This window comes from Lithobates pipiens, unplaced genomic scaffold (genome assembly GCF_037356315.1).
Source record: "Lithobates pipiens isolate NorthernLeopardFrog02 unplaced genomic scaffold, aLitPip1_a1.2 Scaffold_16, whole genome shotgun sequence".
NCBI lineage: Eukaryota > Metazoa > Chordata > Amphibia > Anura > Ranidae > Lithobates > Lithobates pipiens.
In genome coordinates, this window is record NW_027507748.1 from 356,374,463 (window position 1) to 356,398,501 (window position 24,039).

A 24,039-nucleotide genomic window follows, 5' to 3' on the forward strand; every position below is an offset into this window, starting at 1 on the left:
GCCAAATGAGACATTTGTATCCCAAGATTGTGTGGATATTGCCTTCCTCAGATGGGGTGATCTCTCCCCTCTAAAAGGCAAAATTTGAAGCCACGTAAACGTGGAGGCATAACAATTAAATGTCCCTTATGATCCCATGCCTAAAATGTGTGTAGTTACAAACATCTGTTTTTCTAAACCCACAAAACACACAGTGTGTCAACATGTGCTATCTCCCCTCACGGTGTATCAATAGACGTGTTTCGGGGGGGCAACCCCTTCCTCTGAGCTACTTTATTTATGAGTAAGGGGCTGCACCCCAAAATGCGTCCATTGATACCCTGTGATGGGAGATAGCACATGCTGACACACTGTGTGTTTTGGGGTTTTTGAAAAATAGATGTATGGAACTAGATACATATTAGGCATGGGATCATGGGGGAAAATAAGAATGTTAAGGCCCAATTTGGGTACACCTTAAAATTTGGGGTTTTAGATGATAAAAAAACACATAAACATTACAATTCGCATTAGTTAGGGCAGATACAAACACAGGTCATGTTTTCGAGATTTCCTGAATTTGGCACAGGTGATGTTGTCATTTTCGCTGTTAGTAACTCGCACAGTCATTTTTAGACTGAGGAAAATCTAGAAAATAGGACCTGGTGGTGCACCTAGAGGAGTTCTGTCCCTAAACTTTCACATTTAAAAGACATAAAAACATGGTAATTATTAACAGGGCAAACAGGAGCCAACAACTGAAACAATAAACTTCAGACCAGGCAAGAGGAAATTAAAATTTGTAATGCAAGTATGTCCACAAAATCTCGTATTCTTCACTGTAAAGCAGTAGCGGCCTCCTTGATTTTCTCCAGGTCCTTCAAACAATGCAACATAAATGCACTCATTCAGGCAATAGTACATAGTGGAAGATCATGACCTAGTAAGAAGAATAAAAACTATTAAGGGAACAATGGTCAAGTGGCTGAGGTCCTACATAGTGAGTTATGGTCAAGTTACTTGTCAAATTCAGGAAATACTTACCTACCCAGTCTATTGTTGCTTGCAACTTGCTTTCCCTTCAGATACCTACACTACTAGGAATGTACACACTGCAACTACTCTGTAATCTTGGCCCTGGTGTCTGGGTTTCCCAAACCAGGGTACCTAGCAATACTGCCAGCTCCTTCTACCTCTTCCTTCTCCATGCTAATGTAAAGGCACTATACACTTTGCTAATGTGTGGAGTGGGTGTTTGGTTTGGACATCTAAACACTCGACATGCATACACATTTGAAGCAAGATTCCAATAATACTTACTTGCAACAACTAGTGGGCTCCACCATCCTGCACTCTGTTTTTTTTTCACTGTGAATGCATAGAAAAGGGAAGGTGATGGCATTTTACAAAGGGAAAACACTTGACAAGTGCCAACATTGAAAAAGTCCTGCAGTCCCCCCCCCCCCCCCCACCCCTCTTGTCTCCTATGGGATACTGGATATATGAGGACTATCCTAGCAGGCGTGACTCTGTGTGACTGGGAGCCCCGAGGCCTCTCCTCTACCCATGTCTACACTGGCAAGGCTGCATTAATGGGCACTGATGAGCCAGGCAGCAACCAGAAAGTGTTCTTTACCCCTTAGGTTCTGCCCTAAGCTTATGGCCTTTGGCCCACCTAGACACACCCCATGTCATGGCTAAATGAGTGTGTTATAAGTTGGCACTTATGTTTTTGCGAGGAAGATGGCCTTGTTGCCTCCCCTGTTAGGGCCCAAGCGAGGGTAGACTCCCTTCGTCGCTTGTGATGGCTTGGCTGGAGCCTCCTTTTTTGGCGCCTCCCTGTTGAAAGAATAAAAAACAATAAGTTCCATAAAAAAGGAATGGCCAAAGGATGTTCATATATGCTTTATATTTACCTTAATCTTTGGAATCCCAATTCATACAAAGATTTTAGAAAAGCTTATATAGAATTCTCTAGAGCTACTTGGAGAAAGAACATATACAGACAGCTAATTTACACATATACATATTGCTTAGATCAAAATATTGCTTACTTTTTATGATCTGATGTATGTACTCCATCTGGTCTTGTTCTCTGAGTCTTAGATCAGACCATCGTTTTCGGATTTGGTCATTTGATTGTTCCACCGAAAATTTGCACTGCAAAAGGGCGATGACCTTCTCCAAAATGATGTCCTTTCGGCTGTTGGGCCTTTTGTAATTGCGCAACTTGCAGTCATAATTGTGCTTCTCTAGGATGTGCACAATCTCCACCATCTCACTCTTGCTCATGTGGGTTGTTTTGTGCCTTCTATGAGCTCCACCACCGCCGGGCTGGATGTAATCTTCCAAATCTGCCATGTCTGCCAAGGAGCATTTGTGAGGAACTTATCCTGCAGCTCCTCCACAAGGGGGTGAGGGGCCAAATTTCTGAAAGCACCCACATTTCAGATTTTGTGGCCCCACCTCCTCAGCCACCTCACACACCACAGCCACCCCACCCACCACAGCAGCATAGCGGTCAGTGGCAATACCAGTTACAAGACCCCCAACAAGGCCGCTGGACTGGGGATTTTAACCCCTTCCCCACTTACTAATTTCTATTTTTTTAATAATGATTTTATTTGTTATATTTTCTATATTTCTGAATGCATAGAATGCACTTGTGGGTTAAATTCTTTGTATTTGGATGGCAGATAGCATGTCTAATTTAATTTGTTTTATTTTTTTCTGCACAATAAAAAAATTGTGTAGAATAATACTTGGCTATGTGTTTTACTTCAAATGACAGTTTGGGAGTAGGCAGTTACATTTAAAAAAATACAATGTAAAATTAACAAGGGACGCCAACATAGTTGTATCTTTGATCTTAAAAACTCCGGGATAATGGTGTTGTAGTAACTTGCCCAAAAAAACTAACAACAAGCATTATAATAATATTCATGATAGCAGTATAAAAAAAAATGCCTCTTAAAATACGTTTGCCATAACTCCATCAGTATCACCAGCAAAGCAGCTTCATTATTATCCCATTAAAGAAGAAGAGAATGCGCGCTGAATTTAGACATTTCATAATTTGCCACTAGTTTACAAGACCGAGTGCTTCCGGCTCGTTCCTTGCTTCCGATCATGCCTGTTTGTACTTTCAACATTTGTGTGACGGATTTGTGTACTGACCATACGAAAATCTGAAGTCAAACCGCTGTCCGCCAAAAATTGACTAGACTGCCATCCAACACTTGTTGGCCGAAAGTTGGACAACAATTGTCAAAAGGAGCGTACTAACGACAAGATTTTAGGACAACAGTCTGTCAATAGACAATCCCCTGCCAACAATCGTACCGTGTGTACGAGACTTTAGACCCCATATACACTATACAACTTTTGTTGTCTGATTTCCTTTAGATTTACCAAAGCCATGTAGTGCAATGGCCTCCCTGATTGCATACAAATTGAAACTCTTAAAGCGTAACTCCACAAAGCATTCCCCTCTGAGTGATATATGTACATTGCAAGGATTATAACAAACTTTGTTGCAGATTCCTACCTTTTGTTATTCTGAAGAAATCCCTCTATGTTTCTCTGTGCATCTGTTCTGAGTGGGTCTAATAGGGGTGGTTTCATAATTAACTGTCTGGTGTGCAGATGCAGAGAAATATGCTGGGCATGCATCCCTTTAGACATGTTCCTATTGAAAGTTTCTCTCCAAAAATGGGGGGTAAAAGGGGGTAGCCTATTTATGCCCCCCTTACCTCATGGGGCTGTGGCGTTGGCTACATTATTAATATTAATAAAAAGAAAAAAGTAACATACTACCAGAAGGTTGGAGAGTGCTGCTCACCCCTAGGTAATAACAAAAAAGAAAAAGGATCAATTTCCCCTGCAGTGGGGTTTTTTGGCAGCAAAACAATATCTATAGTAAAGGTAGGAGAATGTTGGATAAAAAAGATTAAAATATTTATTGGTACATAAAAAATATATGACACATTGGTTAAAAAATTAACTCCACTGGACAATTGATAAGAACTAGAACACAGCATTAATGAAGAATGGGTGTACATATACAGACAAAAATTTCACATAAACACTGTACAACTTTACAGACAGTGGAGATGTGACCCTGACGCGTTTCAACCCGCGATACGGGTCTTCTTCAGAGGGATGGGCTGTCATGGAAGGAAAACCTCATGAGTATATACATTGAAAATTACTTCAATATAGTGTAAGTATCTGGAATCCTAACATAGTTACCGAATAATGTACATCCAGATAGGTGGAGAAAAAAGTTCACAGTGGAAATCCTTCTCAAAAAATAAAAATAAAATAAACCGCTTATCTCTCTCCCTACATGTGTATACTTTATGTATAATATTTTTATGTACCAATAAATATTTAAATCTTTTTTATCCAACATTCTCCTACCTTTACTATAGATATTATTTTGCTGCCAAAAAACCCCACTGCAGGGGACATTATTAATATTAACAGGGTTTTAGTTGGGGCTCATTCTAATAGATGGGATAAGGTCACATGATAGAGAAGCTTTCAGAAGGTTAAGGGGTTGACTGGAGATTGGCTAGTTAGGGTCAGGTGACCCTGCTAGAGGGTTTGTTGGGAGTAGGGATGAGCTGAACACCCCCCCCCCCCCCCGGTTCGGTTCACAGCAGAACATGCGAACAGGCAAAAAATATGTTTGAACACCGTCAAAGTCTATGGGACACGAACTTGAAAAATCAAAAGTGCTAATTTTAAAGGTTAATATGCAAGTTATTGTCATAAAAACTGTTTGGGGACCTGGGTCCTGCCCCAGGGGACATGTATTAATGCAAAAAAAAGTTTGAAAGACTGCCGTTTTTTCAGGAGCAGTGATTTTAATAATGCGTAAAGTGAAACAATGAAAGTGAAATATTCCTTTAAATTTTGTACCTGGTGGGGTGTCTATAGTATGCCTGTAAAGTGGCACATTTTTCTCATATTTAGAACAGTCCCTGCACAAAATTACATTTCTAAAGGAAAAACTACTTACGGCTATAATAAATTGTCTGTGGGAGAAATCAAAAGTGCTAATTTTAAAGGCTTATATGCATGATATTGTTATAAAAAGTGTTGGGGACCTGGGTCCTGCCCCAGGGGACATGTATCAATGCAAAACAAAAGTTTTAAAAATGCCTATTTTTTTGGGAGCAGTGATTTTAATAATGCTTAAAGTGAAACAATAATGGCATGTACACACGATCGGATCATGCGGCGGGCTTGGACAATCCGCCCGTGTGTGGGCTCCGGCTGACTTTTTCTTCCCAAAAGTCCAGTGGACTTAGAAACAAGTCTTGACTCAAAATTGTCCGCTGGACTCGGCAGTCCGGCGGACAATCTGCCCGTCTGTGTGGTAGTCCGCCGGACTTTTGAAATGAACGGACTTGCCCACACATTTTGAATGTGGCTCCAGGTAAACGGGACTAGCGAAGAAAGTCAATGTCGCCACCTCCATCGGCGAGATTGACACCTCGCGAGCCGCCTGGTATGGATTTAAAGGGGAACCCCTACGCCGAAAAAATGGCGTGGGGGTCCCTGCAAAGTCCATACCAGACCCTTATCCGAGCACGCAGCCTGGCCAGTCAGGAAAGGGGGTGGGGACGAGCGAGCACCCCCCTCCTGAGCCATACCAGGCCACATTCCTTCAACATGGGGGGTGCTTTGGGGAAGGGGGGCCCTAGGCCCCCCACCACAAAGCACCTTGTCCCCATGTTGCTGAGGACAAGGGCCTCTTCCCGACAACCCCGGCCGTTGGTTGTTGGTTGTCGGGGTCTGTGGACGGGGGGCTTATCTGAATCCGGGAGCCCCCTTTAATAAGGGGGCCCCCAGATTCCAGCTCCCCACCCTATGTGAATGAGTATGGGGTGCGATGTACCCCTACCCATTCACCTGGGGGAAAAAAGTGTTAATAAAAAAACACAACACAGTACTTTATTAGACAGCTTCGGGGGTCTTCTTCCGACTTCGGGAGTCTTCTTGCCGGGCTCCTCCACTATTTTCTGCTCTTTTGCCGCTCTTTTGCTAGCGGAGGAGCCCAGCTTTCTTTTTTGTCTTTGCTGCTGTCTGGGGGTCTTCTTCTGACTTTGGGGGTCTTGTCCCGCTCTTCAGGGGTCTTGTCCCGCTCTTCGCTTCTTCTGTTGGGCCTCCACTATCTTCTTATAGCTCTTTTACTAGCGTTGGCCCGGTCCTGTCTCTGTCGCCTTCTTCTTCTTCCTTCTTCCTTCTTCTTCTTCCTTCTTCTTCTTCCTTCTTCTTCTTCCTTCCGATGTTGACATGATGCTCTCTCTGGCCGTAATGGCCAGGACGCGTTGTGTGGCGACTTATATAGGCATAAGGGGCAGGGTTCACCGGGTGATGTCACATGGTGATCCCCTCCCATTTGATGTCACAGTCCCGGAGGATGCGACAGCACCAAGACCGGGCCAGCGCTAGTAAAAGAGCTGCAAGAAGATAGCGGAGGCCCGGCAGAAGAAGAAAAGAGCAGGACAAGACCCCCGAAGTCGGAAGAAGACCCCCAAAGTCGGAAGAAGACCCCCGGACAGCGGCAAAGGCAAAGAAGAAAGCCGGGCTCCTCTGCTAGCAAAAGAGTGGAAAAAGGCCAGAAGATAGCAGAGGAGCCCGGTGAGAAGACCCCCGAAGATGGAAGAAGACCTCCGGAGCTGTCTAATAAAGTACTTTAAAAATCTGTGTTGTTTTTTATTAACACTTTTTTCCCCCAGGTGAATGGGTAGGGGTACATCGTACACCATAATCAATCACATAGGGTGGGGGCCGAAATCTGGGGGACCCCTTATTAAAGGGGGCTCCCGGATTCTGATAAGCCCCCCGCCCGCAGACCCCGACAACCAATGGCCAGGGTTGTTGGGAAGAGGCCCTTGTCCTCATCAACATCGGGACAAGGTGCTTTGGGGTGGGGGGGCCAAATTATTAAAAAATAAAAAAATAAAAATGTCCCACAAAGTCCATTTATCTTCTTCTATGGCTCCGTCGATGGACCGAAAAATAATAAAAAAAAACTGCAACCAATCTGCCTCCATGTGAGGCACCCGTCGTCTGACGCATCCTCGCAGGTGACGGTTCTTATATAACTGAGGACAGGGCCACGCAGTGACATACCTGACATAGCTGGGTGACCCTGCCCCCTCTAACGTACAGGGACTTCCTAATGGTTTCCCTGTGACATCAGAGAAGGCGGAACTTTAATGGTGTTCCGGCGGCTTTTGAATTTGCCCCGAACACCGCATATTGTTCGGTGTTTGCAGCACATCCAAACAACCAAAGTTCGACCCAAATTTATGCTCGGGCCGAACCGTTCACCCATCCCTAGTTGGGAGTATATTTAAGGGGCCTATGACAGGAATTTGCCAGTCACCAGAGAGGAGTTGTCACAATGAGCTTCCCTCCCAAACCCCCCCCCCCCCCCCCCCCGTTGTGGCCGGTTTATGCGGTGCGTACCTTTGGTCAAGTAATCAAGGGGGATATGTGAGAATATGTTTAAAAATAGATGATGGTCAGCCCGAGTCTTAGTAGCTGGGTTGAACTTTGGTGAATTCTGGATTATTTGGGTTTATAAAATTATTTAAAGGGGTTGTAAAGGTAAATGTTTTTTCACCTTAATGCATTCTATGCATTAAGGTGAAAAAACATCTGACAGTGCCAGCGCCCCCAGCCCCCCCCCGTTTTACTTTCCTGACCCCTCGAAAGTCCCGCGCTCGTCCCCCATTGTCCTTTCCACCGTTCAGCCTGGCTGCTGATTGGCTGGAGTGGATGGAAAGCAGCACAGCCATTGGCTCGCGCTGCTGTCAATCACATCCACTGATGCGGAGCGCCGGGGGCGGGGCCATGTGATACAGCGAGCGGCTATAGCCGCCTGCTGTATCACGGGAGCGCACCCGCAGATGCTTCTCACCATGCGAGGGAGCTCGCATGAACGTGAGAAGCACCTGTGGGAGGAAGCAGTGAAAGCCGCCGAGAGACCCCAGAAGAGCAGGTTCGGGGCCACTCTGTGCAAAACGAGCTGCACAGTGGAGGTAAGTATAACATGTTTGTTATTTAAAAAAAAATAATAATTCACTTTACAATCCCTTTAAGTAAATTTAAAGTTTATGGTGTTATAAATAATCCTGATTTAAACCAATAAACTAGGCAGTGGCCAATTTCTGCCTCTGCTAAAATAAAAAAAAAAAAGATTTGGTAGACACAAATTACTCTATATTATGGTTAATTATAATGGTTGATCTATAATACAACAAATATTACAGCAAGCTTCTGAATCATGGCCAGATATGGTCATCCAACTGCAATCTGACATTTATTTTCTTTCAGTACACATGTAATGCTATTCTTTGTTGGAGTAATAAACTTGAGAAAGAGACAGGCAGCTTTTGCAAAACCTAGTCAGAGACAAAGTGCGTATGTTTTTGTGTCTGTCTGGCTTCCTTACAAATTATTCTCTTGTATAAATTACCTGCATCGGAAAGCATTGTTTTCTGCAAAGATAACACCTCTAGATTACACAATAGAACAGATGCTACTTGGATTTTTTTTCTGCACATACAGAAAGATGGAAAAATCCTTTCACTAAGCAATGAATTATATAAGCATTTTGCTGTGTGTAGCCAATTTTACCTGTAAGTAAAACAAATAGGCATAATTCAATAAAAAACAAAACCAAGAAAGTTATCTTTTAATAACCTAGTCTTGTAAAAAAAATAAATAATATGAGATACCACTTACACCCCTTTCACACCAGGGCGTTTTGCAGGCGCTATAGCGTTAGAAATAGCGCCTGCAATCCGCCCTAAAGAAGCTGCACCATTATGTGTAGTGTGAAAGCCCCGAGGGCTTTCACACTACAGCGGTGCGCTGGTAGGACGTCAGAAAAAAGTCCTGCCAGCAGCTTCTTTGGAGCAGTGAAGGAGCGGTGTGTTTACCGCTCCTCCACCGCTGCTCCCCATTGAAATCAATGGGGCAGCGCTGTATCACCACCGACAAAACGCCGCTATTGCGGTGTATTGCCGGCGGTTTTAACCCTTTCGCGGCCGCTAGCAGGGGTAAAAGCGCCCCGCTAGCGGCCGAAATGCGGCGCAAATCCGCCGCAAATCCAGCGGTAAAACGCAGCTAAAAATAGCAGCGTTTTACCGCCGACGCAATGGGCGGTGTGGTGTGAAAGGGGTCTTAAAGCAGGGGTGTCCAACCTTTTGAAGAGCCAGAGTCATTTAAGCGATTAGGTAACCAGTCGCGGGCCACAATGAGTGGCGGGGGCGGATGACATGCATATTGCAGAGCGGACACGGATGCAGCCCACTGTACTTTATGGGCCCTCCGATCCGATCTGCTCAGATGGAAGGGGACGGATCCCCTTCTATTTTATTTAGCAGATCGAATTGGAGGTAGGAGGGTGTAAATGGACACAAGTCCGTTTGTATCTGCCGCTCCATAGAGGTGAATGGAGTGTCCGATTGTGTCGGTCTGATCCTGTGAAAGGGGCCTAAGCCTGCTTTCACACTGTTGCGCTGTGGTTTACCCACACTGTGGGTGCAGTGCACTTGTGGATTTCCTTAGCTGCACTTTGCCATAGAATTCTATTATGTCCTTTACCTGTGGTGCACTTTCAGAAAGCGAGCCAAACCCGCATATAATTACAGAAGTCTATGGCTCAGTGAAGGTAACCCACCGGTACACTGCGCTGCATCTGCGGATCAGTTTGAAAGCAGCCCAGTAACCAATGCAGAAGCTATGCCCATATATACACTGTGATTTTAGTAATGAACTGACCTATAATAACCATCTTCCATTCAGGTATTGTCGGCTGTTGCTGTCCCAGGCAGAGCACATTTGTTATCACTCCCCCTGTGACAGGAGGCTATACAGAAAGCATCGGTTTATGTGGCTCTGCTCCGCAGCTGCTTGCTTCCTCTACTGCTCGCAGTGTTGGTCATCTTACTTTAAAAAAGTAATTAGTTAAGTTGCAAATTACTTCTCCCAAAAAGTTATTGCATTAGTAACTCGGTTACTACATTGGAAAAGTAATTAATTACTCAGCAAAGTAACTGTGACAGGGGTGGCAGTGGTGGTACTTGAGGGGGTGGCAGCGGTGGTACTTGAGGGGGTGGCAGCGATGATACTTGAGGGGTGGCAGTGGTGGTGGTGTACTTGGGGGGGTGGCAGTGGTGGTAGTGTACAGTACTTGGGGGGGTGGCAGCGGTGGTGTACCTGGGGGGGTGGCAAGCAGCGGTGGTACTTGGGGGGGTGGCAGCGGTGGTGGTGCCATCCTATCCCACCACCACCTCTGCCTCTAACTGATCCCATCCCCACCACCACTGATCTCATCCCTACCCTATTCCCTCCCATCACCTCTGTTGTAGAATTGATGGTGGTGGGTAGGCAGAGGTGGTGGAGGACTTGGGATAGATCGATTGCACTGCAATTCGAATCGTCAGACAGTCACTTACTTTAATGCCTCCAGGGATGCCTTTCCTAGTGGGGAGAGAGAGAGACCCTCCCCTTCACTCGATTGGTGTCAGCCGGTCAGCTGACTTAATTTTTCAGTGTTCGCCCCGCCTCCCCACATTCTCTCTCTGGATAGGCGGGTGGGATGGGGTGGTCCAGATAGTCTCTCTGAGTCTCAGCCTCTTCTCAGCGGGCGAAAAAGCCCCCCTCCCCGCGGCAGAACGAACAGCCAGGCAGTGTGGCCATGGCGGGCCTCCTATGCGGTAGATGTAATTGCGGTAACGCCGCCCAAGTAATGGGAACTGTGTTACCATGAGGGAAAGAGTTATCAGTTCGATTACTTGTTACCCTCTAAAGTAACTGCGTTAAGTAACTCAGTTTATTTTAACTGAGTTACTTACATCACTGAATGCTCGCTTCATTCACAACACTGATGCTCTGGGATAGAGGGTCGGGAACCCAAGATCTAGGCTTGCCAATCCACCATCACAGAGCAAGAGGTTGTGGTCCACATCAGAGGACTCCGCGGGCCACTGTTTGAACACCCCTGACTTAAACTGAACTCTTCTGGCTGTTAAGTTGATCCAAAGGCTTTAGCACTTTATGAGTCATTGACTTTTGAAAAATATACACAGATTAGTTGTTCTAAATTTTATCTCAGATAACTAGCTGAATGCTTGTTCTGAATCAGTGATTCAGAATTGAGACCAGAAGCAGGCACTTACAGTAACACTTTCAGCATTTCAATTGGAGCCTCTGTATTTTTCTCACTAGAGATTTCCTTTAATGGAATAGTCCACTCAAAATGAATTACTTTCAGAGATATCTGCCTGGATCTGCATCCCTCTGCCATGCTCGGGATTGGTGAGCTTCATTAATGCTGCACTCTCTATAATGTAAAAGAAAGAATCTAACAGGAAAGACTAACCCACTTTTAATGGCTGCTACAGCTCAGTGGAGGTAGTAACTGAGCCAGAGAATTTGTCCCTTTGGTATTTTAAAGAAATATAAAAAACAACAATAGCAAACCTGCTCATCCACACTGTGCACTCACACTGACACCAAGGCACCGGAGGTCCTCTATGGGGTGGGGCAAAGAGTGGCTAGCCATTTTAGGATGGTGGGGTCTATTGCTCAACTCTTTAACACAAACTTTGGAGCTTTTTTTCCCACTGGCCAGCAGTAAGGGGCACAATATTATTACTGACCACTGTACTCTGTACACAATACTGTCTCCTTATACTGCATTCACTACATGTTGTATGTTATACTTTTTACCCCTGCACTGTGTACGTTGTTTTTTATAATATACTCCTGACCCTTGCACTGTATACACTGTGTTGTACTTTATACACCCAACCCCTGCACTTTATATACTGCGTTGTACATTATACTCCTGACCCCTGCACTGTATACACAACATTGTACATTATACTCCTGACCTCTGTACTGCATATGGTATGTCATGCATTATACTTCTGACCCCTGCAGTGTATACACAATGTTGTATGTTATAGTACTGACTCCTGTAGTGTGTATGCTATGTTGTATTTTATACTTCCAAATCCTGCATTGTACTTGCTATGTTGTACATTATACTCCTGAAACCCTGCACTGTATACATTATGTTGTACACTAAACGCCTGTCCCCAGACTGTATAAGCTGTGTTGTACGTTATTGCCCTGCCCCTGCACTGTATATGCTATGTTGTACATTATACTTCTGATCCCTGCAATGTGTACCCTACTATGTTGTATATTATAGCTCTGACCCATGCACTGTATACACTATGTTGTACATTACAATCTTGACCCCTGCACTGTATATGAAATGTTGTTCTTTATTGTAATGACCTTTGCACTGTATACTATATATTGTACATTATACTTCTGAACCCCGCAATGTATATGCTATGTTGTATATTATACCCCTGACTCTTGCACTGTATACTCTGTCTTGTATATTATTCTCCTGATTCATGCACTGTATTCCCTATGTTGTATATTATACTCCTCACCCCTGCACTATGAACAGTCAAGATCTTAGTGCTTGGGAGAAGGGATTTCAGTGCTTTCCATAGGGAGTAGGGGATTTGGTGCTGGGGAGTGGGGATTTCGGTTTGGGGGAGTTGGGATTTCTTGGGATTTTTGTTTAGAAGGGTGACAATTTTTGCTGGGCAGAGATGTTTATGCCATGTGCATTATCTACCCCTAATTCCTGCCTTCTATATGCTATCATTTACATCACATACTTCATATTTTGTTAGTACGTAGACTGCGGCGTATGGCTATTCCTACCATGCCTCTATTCTTCCTTCAAGATGGCTAAGGGTGCCCCAGGTCTTTCACAATCTTATCAATGCTCCTGTTCTTACCTCTACTCCCTCACTGCCCCCCAACAGACACTTGGTTCCACTCTCAGGTTAACCAGTTGCCGACCGCCGCACGACGATGTACGTCGATAGCATGGCACGGGCAGGCATATTGGCGTACATGTACGTCCCTTGCCTCCCGCGGGTCGGGGGCCCGATCGGGCCCCCGCCCGGTGCCTGCGGCGGTCGGTATTCGTGCGGGAGCGATCCCGGACGAGGGGACGGCCATTCGTTCATGGCCACCCCCTCGCGATCGCTCCCGACGAATAGGAATCCCCCGTGACATCACTTCCTCTCCTGTAATGTAAACACAGGAGAGGAAGTGATGTATTCTCTCCTCCGTGTCGGTATTTTTCGTTCCGACACGGAGGAGAGCGGATCGGTGAGTTGCACCAACACTCTACACACACAGTAGAACATGCCAGGCACACTCACACCCCCCCCTTACCCCCCGATCACCCCCCCAATTACCCCTGCCCCCCAGTCACAGTGACACCAATGTCATTTTTTTTTTTTTTTTTTTTTTTTTTGCATTGGTGTCATTTGTGACTGTAATAACTGTTAGGGCAGTTAGAGTTAGCCCCCTTTAGTTCTAATGTACCCCCCTAACCCCCCCAATAAAGGTTTAACCCCGTGATCACCCCCCGTCGCCAGTGTCACTAAGGCTGGGTTCACATTGCAGCGGTTTATGAGAACGAATGTGATTCGCACCGCACTGCAGTGCAAATCACATCCGATCTCTGTGCGATTCGAGTTCAGCCATTCGCCGCACCCGCCGCACCCGCCGCACCCGCCACACCCGCCGCACCCACCGCAAATTCGCACGGGACCCTTTTTTTGGCCCGCAGCAGAATCGGATCGCATGGGTGTTCACACCATGCGATCCGAGTTTGCAGATCGCACTGCGATATGCGAACTGATCTGGGGGTGTCAGTAACATTTCACTGACACTCCCAGCAGTTCGCATAGGGCAGTGTGAACTGCCGCCGGGAGGCATGCGATGCGGGAACCCGCCGCGGATTTGCGGCGTTTCCGCATCGCTCCAGTGTGAACCCAGCCTAATAAGCGATCATTTTTCTGATCGCCGTATTAGTGTCACAGGTGACGCTAGTTAGGCAGGTAGGTATTTAGGTTCGCCGCAGCTTTTTATAGCGCCAGGGACCCCCATATACTACCGCATAAAGCCCCCTGATTGCCCCCTAGTTAACCCTTTCACCAGTGATCACCATATAACTGTTACAGGTGACGCTGGTTGGTTAGTTATTTTTTATAGTTTCAGGGCACCCGCCATTTATTACCTAATAAAGGTTTAACCCCCTGATCACCCGGCGGGTGTCATTTGTGACTAATAACTGTTAGGGCAGTTAGGGTTAGCCCCCTTTAGTTCTAAGGTACCCCCCTAACCCCCCCAATAAAGGTTTAACCCCGTGATCACCCCCCGTCGCCAGTGTCACTAAGGCTGGGTTCACATTGCAGCGGTTTATGAGAACGGATGTGATTCGCACCGCACTGCAGTGCAAATCACATCCGATCTCTGTGCGATTCGAGTTCAGCCATTCGCCGCACCCGCCGCACCCGCCACACCCGCCGCACCCGCCGCAAATTCGCACGGGACCCTTTTTTTGGCCCGCAGCAGAATCGGATCGCATGGGTGTTCACACCATGCGATCCGAGTTTGCAGATCGCACTGCGATATGCGAACTGATCTGGGGGTGTCAGTAACATTTCACTGACACTCCCAGCAGTTCGCATAGGGCAGTGTGAACTGCCGCCGGGAGGCATGCGATGCGGGAACCCGCCGCGCATTCGTGGCGTTCCCGCATCGCTCCAGTGTGAACCCAGCCTAATAAGCGATCGTTTTTCTGATCGCTGTATTAGTGTCACAGGTGACGCTAGTTAGGCAGGTAGGTATTTAGGTTCGCCGCAGCTTTTTATAGCGCCAGGGACCCCCATATACTACCGCATAAAGCCCCCTGATTGCCCCCTAGTTAACCCTTTCACCAGTGATCACCATATAACTGTTACAGGTGACGCTGGTTGGTTAGTTATTTTTTTATAGTTTCAGGGCACCCGCCATTTATTACCTAGTCTCACTAGTGTACCCCTAAATTTAGGGGTGTCTACTTTCCAAAATGGGGTCATTTGGGGGGGGTTTGTGCCATCTTGGCATTTTATGGCCTTCAAAACTGTAACGCCCTTAGAAAGCCTGAAGGCGGTGCTTGGTTTTCGGGGCCCCGTACGCGGCTAGGCTCCCAAAAAGTCCCACATATGTGGTATCCCCGTACTCAGGAGAAGCAGCAGAATTTATTTTGGGGTGTCATTTCACATATGCCCATGGCATGCGTGAGCAATATATCATTTAGTGACAACTTTGTGAAAAAAAAAAAAAAAAAAAAAAAGTTTGTAATTTTCCCGCAACTTGTGGCAAAATATAAAATATTCCATGGACTCAACATGCCTCTCAGCAAATAGCTTGGGGTGTCTACTTTCTAAAATGGGGTCATTTGTGGGGGTTTTGTGCCATCTTGGCATTTTATGGCCTTCAAAACTGTAATAGGTAGTGAGAAGTGAACTCAAAAATTTACGCCCTTAGAAAGCCTGAAGGCGGTGCTTGGTTTTCGGGGCCCCGTACGCGGCTAGGCTCCCAAAAAGTCCCACATATGTGGTATCCCCGTACTCAGGAGAAGCAGCAGAATTTATTTTGGGGTGTCATTTCACATATGCCCATGGCATGTGTGAGCAATATATCATTTAGTGACAACTTTGTGAAAAAAAAAAAAAAAAAAAAAAAGTTTGTAATTTTCCCGCAACTTGTGGCAAAATATAAAATATTCCATGAACTCAACATGCCTCTCAGCAAATAGCTTGGGGTGTCTACTTTCTAAAATGGGGTCATTTGTGGGGGTTTTGTGCCATCTTGGCATTTTATGGCCTTCAAAACTGTAATAGGTAGTGAGAAGTGAACTCAAAAATGTACGCCCTTAGAAAGCCTGAAGGCGGTGCTTGGTTTTCGGGGCCCCGTACGCGGCTAGGCTCCCAAAAAGTCCCACATATGTGGTATCCCCGTACTCAGGAGAAGCAGCAGAATTTATTTTGGGGTGTTATTTCACATACGCCCATAGCATGTGTGAGCAATATATCATTTAGTGACAACTTTGTGTAAAAAAAAAAAAAAATTTTTTTTTTTGTCATTATTCAATCGCTTGAGGCAAAAAAATAAAATATTCAATGGGCTCAACATGCCTCTTATCAATTTCCTTAGGGGGTCTACTTTCCAAAATGGGGTCATTTGGGGGGGTTTTGTACTGCCCTGCCATTTTAGCACCTCAAGAAATGAGATAGGCAGTCGTAAACTAAAAGCTGCGTAAATTGCAGAAAACGTACCTTAGTTTGTAGATGTGACAACTTTTGCGCAAACCAATAAATATACAATTATTGACTTTTTTTTTACCAAAGACATGTGGCTGAATACATTTTGGCCTAAATGTATGACTAAAATTGAGTTTATTGGATTTTTCTAATAACAAAAAGTAGAAAATATCATTTTTTTTCAAAATTTGCGGTCTTTTTACGTTTATATCGCAAAAAATAAAAATCGCAGAGGCAATCAAATACCATCAAAAGAAAGCTCTATTTGTGGGAAGAAAAGGACGCAAATTTTGTTTGGGTACAACATTGCATGACCGCGCAATTACCAGTTAAAGCAGCGCAGTGCCAAAGTGTAAAAAGACCTCTGGTCATTTACCAGCAAAATGGTCCGGTCTGAAAGTGGTTAAAGGATGCCCAGCAATTGCTTACGTTGAGTAAAAAAAATGAAAATGATGCACAAGGCAAAATTACAGTCATACTACAATCTTGTCTCCTACGATATCATAAATCAAATTATAATAATTTAATTTTGAAATGATACTCAATAGTTCTCTTGTGATAGAGAAATGAGATACAAATGAATGATGTTCTGTCTGTAGGACATATAGTAGTGAATATGCATTTCACTGGGGCGGACTGACCATTGGGGCACTCGGGCACATGCCACTAGGGGGCCCCATCAGGGTTGCCAGCCTTAATAAAACTAGGGACAGTATGTAAAAATCTGTGTTTTTTTAAAAATCCCAAGATTATAGCTGCCCCGCCTCTCCAGTACCTTTTCAGTGTGTGTATGTGTATTCTGTGTGTATACTGTGTGTCTGTGTGCGTATACTGTATGTGTGTGTGTGTGTGTGTATACTGTGTGGCCCCATAATCTCCTATTGCCCGGGGGCCCCATAATCGTCTATTGCCCGGGGGCAGAGGCGGCTCTCTAATTAGGCAAAGTAGGCAGTGGCCTAAGGCCTCGCCCTCCTAGGGGCCTCGCTCCAGCCTACTTTGCCTAAAGAGCCGCCTCTGGCTCTGGCTATCCTCATACATCAGTCCCAGGTGCCTCCTCATTCAGAGTAGTCGGCCTGCCTCCTCTCTTCTCTGTAACACCCCGCCCCACTCCTGTCAAGAAAACTTCACTGGAAGTGGAACTGCAGTGCAGGTGTCCTTCCAGTCAGAACACTGGCAGACACAACTCAACTGCCCTGTCCTGCCCCGCCATCAAATCCTATCTGTCCTTTCTTGTGCGAGGGCAGGGCACAGCTAGCATCGCCGAGTCTACCCTCCTTCCAGGGCGGGGCTTCCGTGATGGAGGCGGAATTCAGCCTGTCTGTGTGCACTGTGCAGCCAACAGACTGAGCTATGATTGGACAGAACCTTGCTATATGTGAGGTAAATGTGACTAGGGGGTGTATGTCACTGGGGGGGGGGGGATGGTACATGTGACTGGAGGGGGGCTGGTACAGTGGTGTGGTGTTAGTATGCTCTATCTCAGTGCTGGTGTCAGTGTGCTCTATCTCAGCGCTGGTGTCAGTGTGCTCGCTCTCAGCGCTGGTGTCAGTGTGCTCGCTCTCAGCGCTGGTGTCAGTGTGCTCGCTCTCAGCGCTGGTGTCAGTGTGCTCTCAGCGCTGGTGTCAGTGTGCTCGCTCTCAGCGCTGGTGTCAGCGTGCTCTCAGCGCTGGTGTCAGCGCGCTCTCAGCGTTGGTGTCAGTGTGCTCGCTCTCAGCGCTGGTGTCAGTGTGCTCGCTCTCAGCGCTGGTGTCAGTGTGCTCTCAGCGCTGGTGTCAGTGTGCTCGCTCTCAGCGCTGGTGTCAGCGTGCTCTCAGCGCTGGTGTCAGCGCGCTCTCAGCGTTGGTGTCAGTGTGCTCTATCTCAGCGCTGCTGTCAGTGTGCTCTCAGTACTGGTGTGATTGAGCACATTGACACCAGTACTCTAAGGCCGCGTACACACGGGCGGACTGTTCGCCCAACCTTGTCCGCTGAACAGTGTTTGGGCGGACAGTCCGCTCGTGTGTGGGCTTTCAGCGGACAGTTTCAGCGGACAGTTGGACGGACAAAGTCTTTCGGAAATTCCGAAAAACTGTCCGCTGAAACTGTGTTTGAGCGAACAGTCCGCCCGTGTGTGGGCCTGTCCGCTGTACTTTCGAAATGAGCGGACTGTTCCCGCTCGGAAAGTCCGCCCATTTCGAGCGCGTGTACAGGTAGGCGGGGCCCGCGAAGGAGACGTCGCCGGCTCCGCCGCCTGGAATGGGCTTAAAGGGGAACCCCAACGCCGAAAAAAATCGGCGTGGGGGTTCCCCCAAAGTCCACACCAGACCCTTGTCCGAGCACGCTACCCGGCCGGCCAGGAAAGGGGGGCGAGCGAGCGCGCCCCCCCTCCTGAGCCGTACCAGGCCGCGTGCCCTCAACATGGGGGGTGCCTTGGGGAAGGGGGGGCCGCGCGGCCCCCCCACCCCAAAGCACCTTGTCCCCATGTTGATGAGGACAAGGGCCTCTTCCCGACAACCCTGGCCGTTGGTTGTCGGGGTCTGCGGGCGGGGGGCTTATCGGAATCCGGGAGCCCCCTTTAAGAAGGGGGCCCCCGGATACCGGCCCCCCACCCTATGTGAATGAGTATGGGGTACAATGTACCCCTACCCATTCACCTGTGAAATAAAGTACAAAAAAAAACACAACACAGGGGAAAAAATATTTTATTGCACAGCTCCGGGGGTCTTCCGTCTTCGGGGGTCTTCTCGCCGGACTCCTCCGCTATGTGTGTGTAGCTCTTTTACTAGCGGAGGAGTCCGGCTTTCTTCCTCCCCGCCGCCTGCCTCTTCTCCCGACTTCGGGGGTCTTGTCCCCCTCTTCGGTTCTTCTGCCGGGCCACCGCGCCTTCTTGTAGCTCTTTTACAGGCGGTGGCCCGGTCTTCTGTCGCCGCTGCCTTCCGTTCTTCTGTCGCCGCCTTCGGTTCTTCTGCCGGGCCACCGCGCCTTCTTGTAGCTCTTTTACAGGCGGTGGCCCGGTCTTCTGTCGCCGCTGTCGCCGCCTTCCGTTCTTGTTCTTCTTCTTGTTCTTCTTCTTCTTCTCCAGGCGATGTTGACACGTCGCTCCCTCCGGCCGGAATGCCAGAGCCGCGCTGTGCGGTCACTTATATAGTGACAATGGGGCGGGGTCACATGGTATATGTCACATGGGTTGGTCACATGGGTTGATGTCACATGGGGACTATGACATCGTAAGGGGGCGGGGTCACCATGTGACCAACCCATGTGACATATACCATGTGACACCGCCCCATTGTCACTATATAAGTGGCAGCGGAGCGTGTCCCTGGCATTCCGGCCGGAGGGAGCGACGTGTCAACATCGCCTGGAGAAGAAGAAGAAGAACAAGAAGAAGAACAAGAACGGAAGGCGGCGACAGCGGCGACAGAAGACCGGGCCACCGCCTGTAAAAGAGCTACAAGAAGGCGCGGTGGCCCGGCAGAAGAACCGAAGAGGGGGACAAGACCCCCGAAGTCGGGAGAAGAGGCCGGCGGCGGGGAGGAAGAAAGCTGGACTCCTCCGCTAGTAAAAGAGCTACACACACATAGCGGAGGAGTCCGGCGAGAAGACCCCCGAAGACGGAAGACCCCCGGAGCTGTGCAATAAAATATTTTTTCCCCTGTGTTGTGTTTTTTTTTGTACTTTATTTCACAGGTGAATGGGTAGGGGTACATTGTACCCCATACTCATTCACATAGGGTGGGGGGCCGGTATCCGGGGGCCCCCTTCTTAAAGGGGGCTCCCGGATTCCGATAAGCCCCCCGCCCGCAGACCCCGACAACCAACGGCCAGGGTTGTCGGGAAGAGGCCCTTGTCCTCATCAACATGGGGACAAGGTGCTTTGGGGTGGGGGGGCCGCGCGGCCCCCCCTTCCCCAAGGCACCCCCCATGTTGAGGGCACGCGGCCTGGTACGGCTCAGGAGGGGGGGCGCGCTCGCTCGCCCCCCTTTCCTGGCCGGCCGGGTAGCGTGCTCGGACAAGGGTCTGGTGTGGACTTTGGGGGAACCCCCACGCCGATTTTTTTCGGCGTTGGGGTTCCCCTTTAAGCCCATTCCAGGCGGCGAAGCCCGCGACGTCTCCTTCGCGGGCCCCGCCTACCTGTACACGCGCTCGAAATGGGCGGATTTGCCTCCGCCTTACGTGGGCGAGTCCGTTCATTTCAAAAGTTGAGCGGACTGTTTGGCAAACAGTTCGTTGAAACAGTCCGCTCGTGTGTGGGCAAGTCCGCTCATGCAAATTTTGAGCGGACTGTTTGCCGAAACTGTTTGACGAACAAGGTTGGGCAAACAGTCCGCCCGTGTGTACGCGGCCTTAATATATGCAATTCATTTTTATTGCTTGAATTATTTTTTTTCCCCCATTATAGACGTGAGTGGGGCCTCATGTCTAGGTTATGCCTAAGGCCTCACAAAGCCTAGAGCCGCCTCTGCCCGGGGGCCCCATAATCTTCTATTGCCAAGGGTCCCCATAATCTCCTATTGCCCGGTGGGCCCCATGAGTTGTCAGTCCGCCCCTGGCATTTCAGGTGACCGAGAGATGTCTGAAAGATCTGATAATTATGGCCGGCCTTACGTACATTCAAGCACTCCCCACACCAGCTCTGTCAACACAGGAAAAAATTATAGAGGCCCCCATGTCTGAGGTCCAAGGCTTGCTCCCCTAGTTACAGTTACATGTTATTCCCATGGCAGCTCTGTAACATTATTGATTGATGCTGAACATGCTCTTACCTCAATTGTCCTCACCATGGGAAGAGATTGTCCAGTTGTTAACACCTCTAGTGTGATGTCGAAGAGCAAATGTCACTGTCTTCTAGTTTTGTAGATCCTTTCATTTACAGTGAACACATACAGCAAACACACACAGTATACCGTATATCTCCTGCAAAGAAAAGCCTTTTCACAAATGCTGGTTACTAATATATGTATATTTTGTTGTCATTCCAGAGCCTTTTCTATTTTAAGGCTGAATAATAATCAGGGAAAAATACAGCACCAGATAATTGAGCTATCTTTGTTTGTATCCTAGGTAGATGTGTGGTCATCAGATGTCATTATCCACGTATCACCAGGTTGGTGCTATTAAGCTCTGTGCCTCTGACAGTGCTTGAGGTTTACAATGCAGAGATTGCTCCTAATGTGCATTCTGTTTTTGTAGCTCATCTGCTTCATTCTAATTGCTGCTGATGTGATGCTGCATGCATTTTATCCTCACCGGTTATGTATGTCTTCTAGTAATCTCTGCTAGAAACTGCAGAGTAAAGGAAGGAGAAAGCTTCTACTGAAGCCAGCACTGAACATATACCAATCCCTTAAAATTCTTCAATTTTACCTATTTACGACAACTGCCTCATTCTTCTCATGAGCTTTTTTTTCTTTCTTTTTTTTTGTGCACTGTGTTGATCATAGCTTTTAAAACACCAGCAGTGAAATCCTTGTAATAACATGGTTTTCTCCCCAGTGACCCAGGCTCAATGTTTTTGGCAGTCAGCTGCTACCTTGCCCCTTGGGCATTGTGCAGTACTGCTCCAGAAATGAAATATGCTTTTTTTCATATACATCTGATCTCTGTATTTTACACATAAGAAGCACACAGCAAGGGTCGGCTCATAATATCCTCATTTCCAAGCATTCTAGCACATTCACAGATTTCTGTTAACAGTCTTAGTATATCACATACTATATCTGCACAAAGGCCAGAGTGGGAGCTTTTATCCATTGTCAATTATATATTTGGTTATGAGATAATTAACTTCCTGTTACGTCTGTCAATTTGCATGCATAGATCTTAGGAATGAGAAACTTAGTACATTTTTATTCTATAAAGCAAACAATGTGTGCAATGCATATATTGTATATATTTGAAGGAGTAGGATGGAAAAAGCTTCTCAAATAAAGAAAATTCTAATTGTGAACGTGGTTTTCCTTTGGGAAATATTGAACATATTGTAATAAAACCTGTTTTATATTCCTAGGATTCTATTCAAACAGCAAGTCTGAAAGACACCACTTCAGCCTCTGGAAGATTTGGCTGCTCAATGACCAGGTCATTTATTTGCTATAGGGCACTGCGTTGCTTTAACTGACAATTGCATGGTCGTGCGACGTTGTACCCAAACAAAATTGACGTAATTTTTTTCCCCACAAATAGAATTTTCTTTTGGTGGTATTTGATAATCTCTGCAAAAAAGAGCGACAATTTTGAAAATAACACAATATTTTGTACTTTAATACATATATATATTAAATATAAATAGCTATAATAAATATACCCAATTTTTTTTTTTTTAAAGCAATTTTTTTTTGCCCGATATGTATTCTTCTACATATTTTTGGTAATAAAAATCGTAATAAGGGTATATTGATTGGCTTGCGCAAAAGTTATAGCGTCTACAAAATAGGGGAAAGATTTATGGCATTTTATTATGTTTTTTTTTACTAGTAATGGCGGGGGGGGGGGGGGTCCGGGGTTCCACCAGCAGCAAAAAAAATAAAAAAATCTCCATAATTGCTGTTCCTTCTTCAGAGTCCCATGTGGTCTTTCAGCATTACCACTGTTTGTTTGTTTTTGGCCTTTCTTATTTTTTTTTACATTTATTTTATTTTAGTTTTTTTTGCAGAAGCAGGAAAAAAATCTCTTATTTTCTTTATTTAAAAAAATTATAAAAAGTATTGCACCCATGCACCTTATTTCCATCCCACACTCTATAATAAAAAGATATAAAAAAAAACCCTAAATAAAAAACAATAATAAAATGGTTTCCTGACACAGCATGACAGCATATACTTATGGGTAGGCTCCACCCCCTGCCCTATTCCTGGACTGGTTATACTATATACAGTGCCTTGCGAAAGTATTCGGTCCCCTTGAACTTTTCAACCTTTTGCCACATTTCAGGCTTCAAACATAAAGATATAAAATTTTTATTTTTTGTGAAGAATCACCAACAAGTGGGACACAATTGTGAAGTGGAACGAAATCTATTGGATTTTTGAAACTTTTTTAGCTAATAAAAAAATGAAAAGTGGGGCGTGCAAAATTATTCGGCCCCCTTGTGTTAATACTTTGTAGAGCCACCTTTTGCTGCGATTACAGCTGCAAGTCGCTTGGGGTATGTCTCTATCAGTTTTGCACATCGAGAGACTGAAATTCTTGCCCATTCTTCCTTGCAAAACAGCTCGAGCTCAGTGAGGTTGGATGGAGAGCGTTTGTGAACAGCAGTTTTCAGTTCTTTCCACAGATTCTCGATTGGATTCAGGTCTGGACTTCGACTCAGCCATTCTAACACCTGGATACGTTTATTTGTGAACCATTCCTTTGTAGATTTTGCTGTATGTTTGGGATCATTGTCTTGTTGGAAGATAAATCTCCGTCCCAGTTTCAGGTCTTTTGCAGACTCCAACAAATCCATCTTCCCCTCAATTTTAACCATCTTCCCTGTCCCTGCTAAAGAAAAGCAGGCCCAAACCATGATGCTGCCACCACCATGTTTGACAGTGGGGATGGTGTGTTGAGGGTGATGAGCTGTGTTGCTTTTACGCCAAACATATCGTTTTGCATTGTGGGCAAAAAGTTGGATTTTGGTTTCATCTGACCAGAGCACCTTCTTCCACATGTTTGGTGTGTCTCCCAGGTGGCTTGTGGCAAACTTTAGACAAGACTTTTTATGGATATCTTTGAGAAATGGCTTTCTTCTTGCCACTCTTCCATAAAGGCCAGATTTGTGCAGTGTACGACTGATTGTTGTCCTATGGACAGACTCTCCCACCTCAGCTGTAGTTCTCTGCAGTTCATCCAGAGGGATCATGGGCTTCTTGGC

At 46.3% G+C, this 24,039-nt stretch overlaps 1 protein-coding gene across 1 annotated transcript in view; it reads right to left on the minus strand.

Annotated features, from left to right (window-relative positions):
* The window catches only part of RIMS3 (regulating synaptic membrane exocytosis 3), a 234,914-nt gene extending 213,373 nt beyond the window's left edge, over positions 1-21,541 (minus strand). Inside the window, exon 1 of the mRNA XM_077481929.1 lies at positions 20,951-21,541. The gene's annotated coding sequence lies outside the window, so the exon portion shown is untranslated. The remainder of the gene's footprint in view (positions 1-20,950) is intronic.
* Between the last annotated feature and the right edge of the window lie 2,498 nt (positions 21,542-24,039).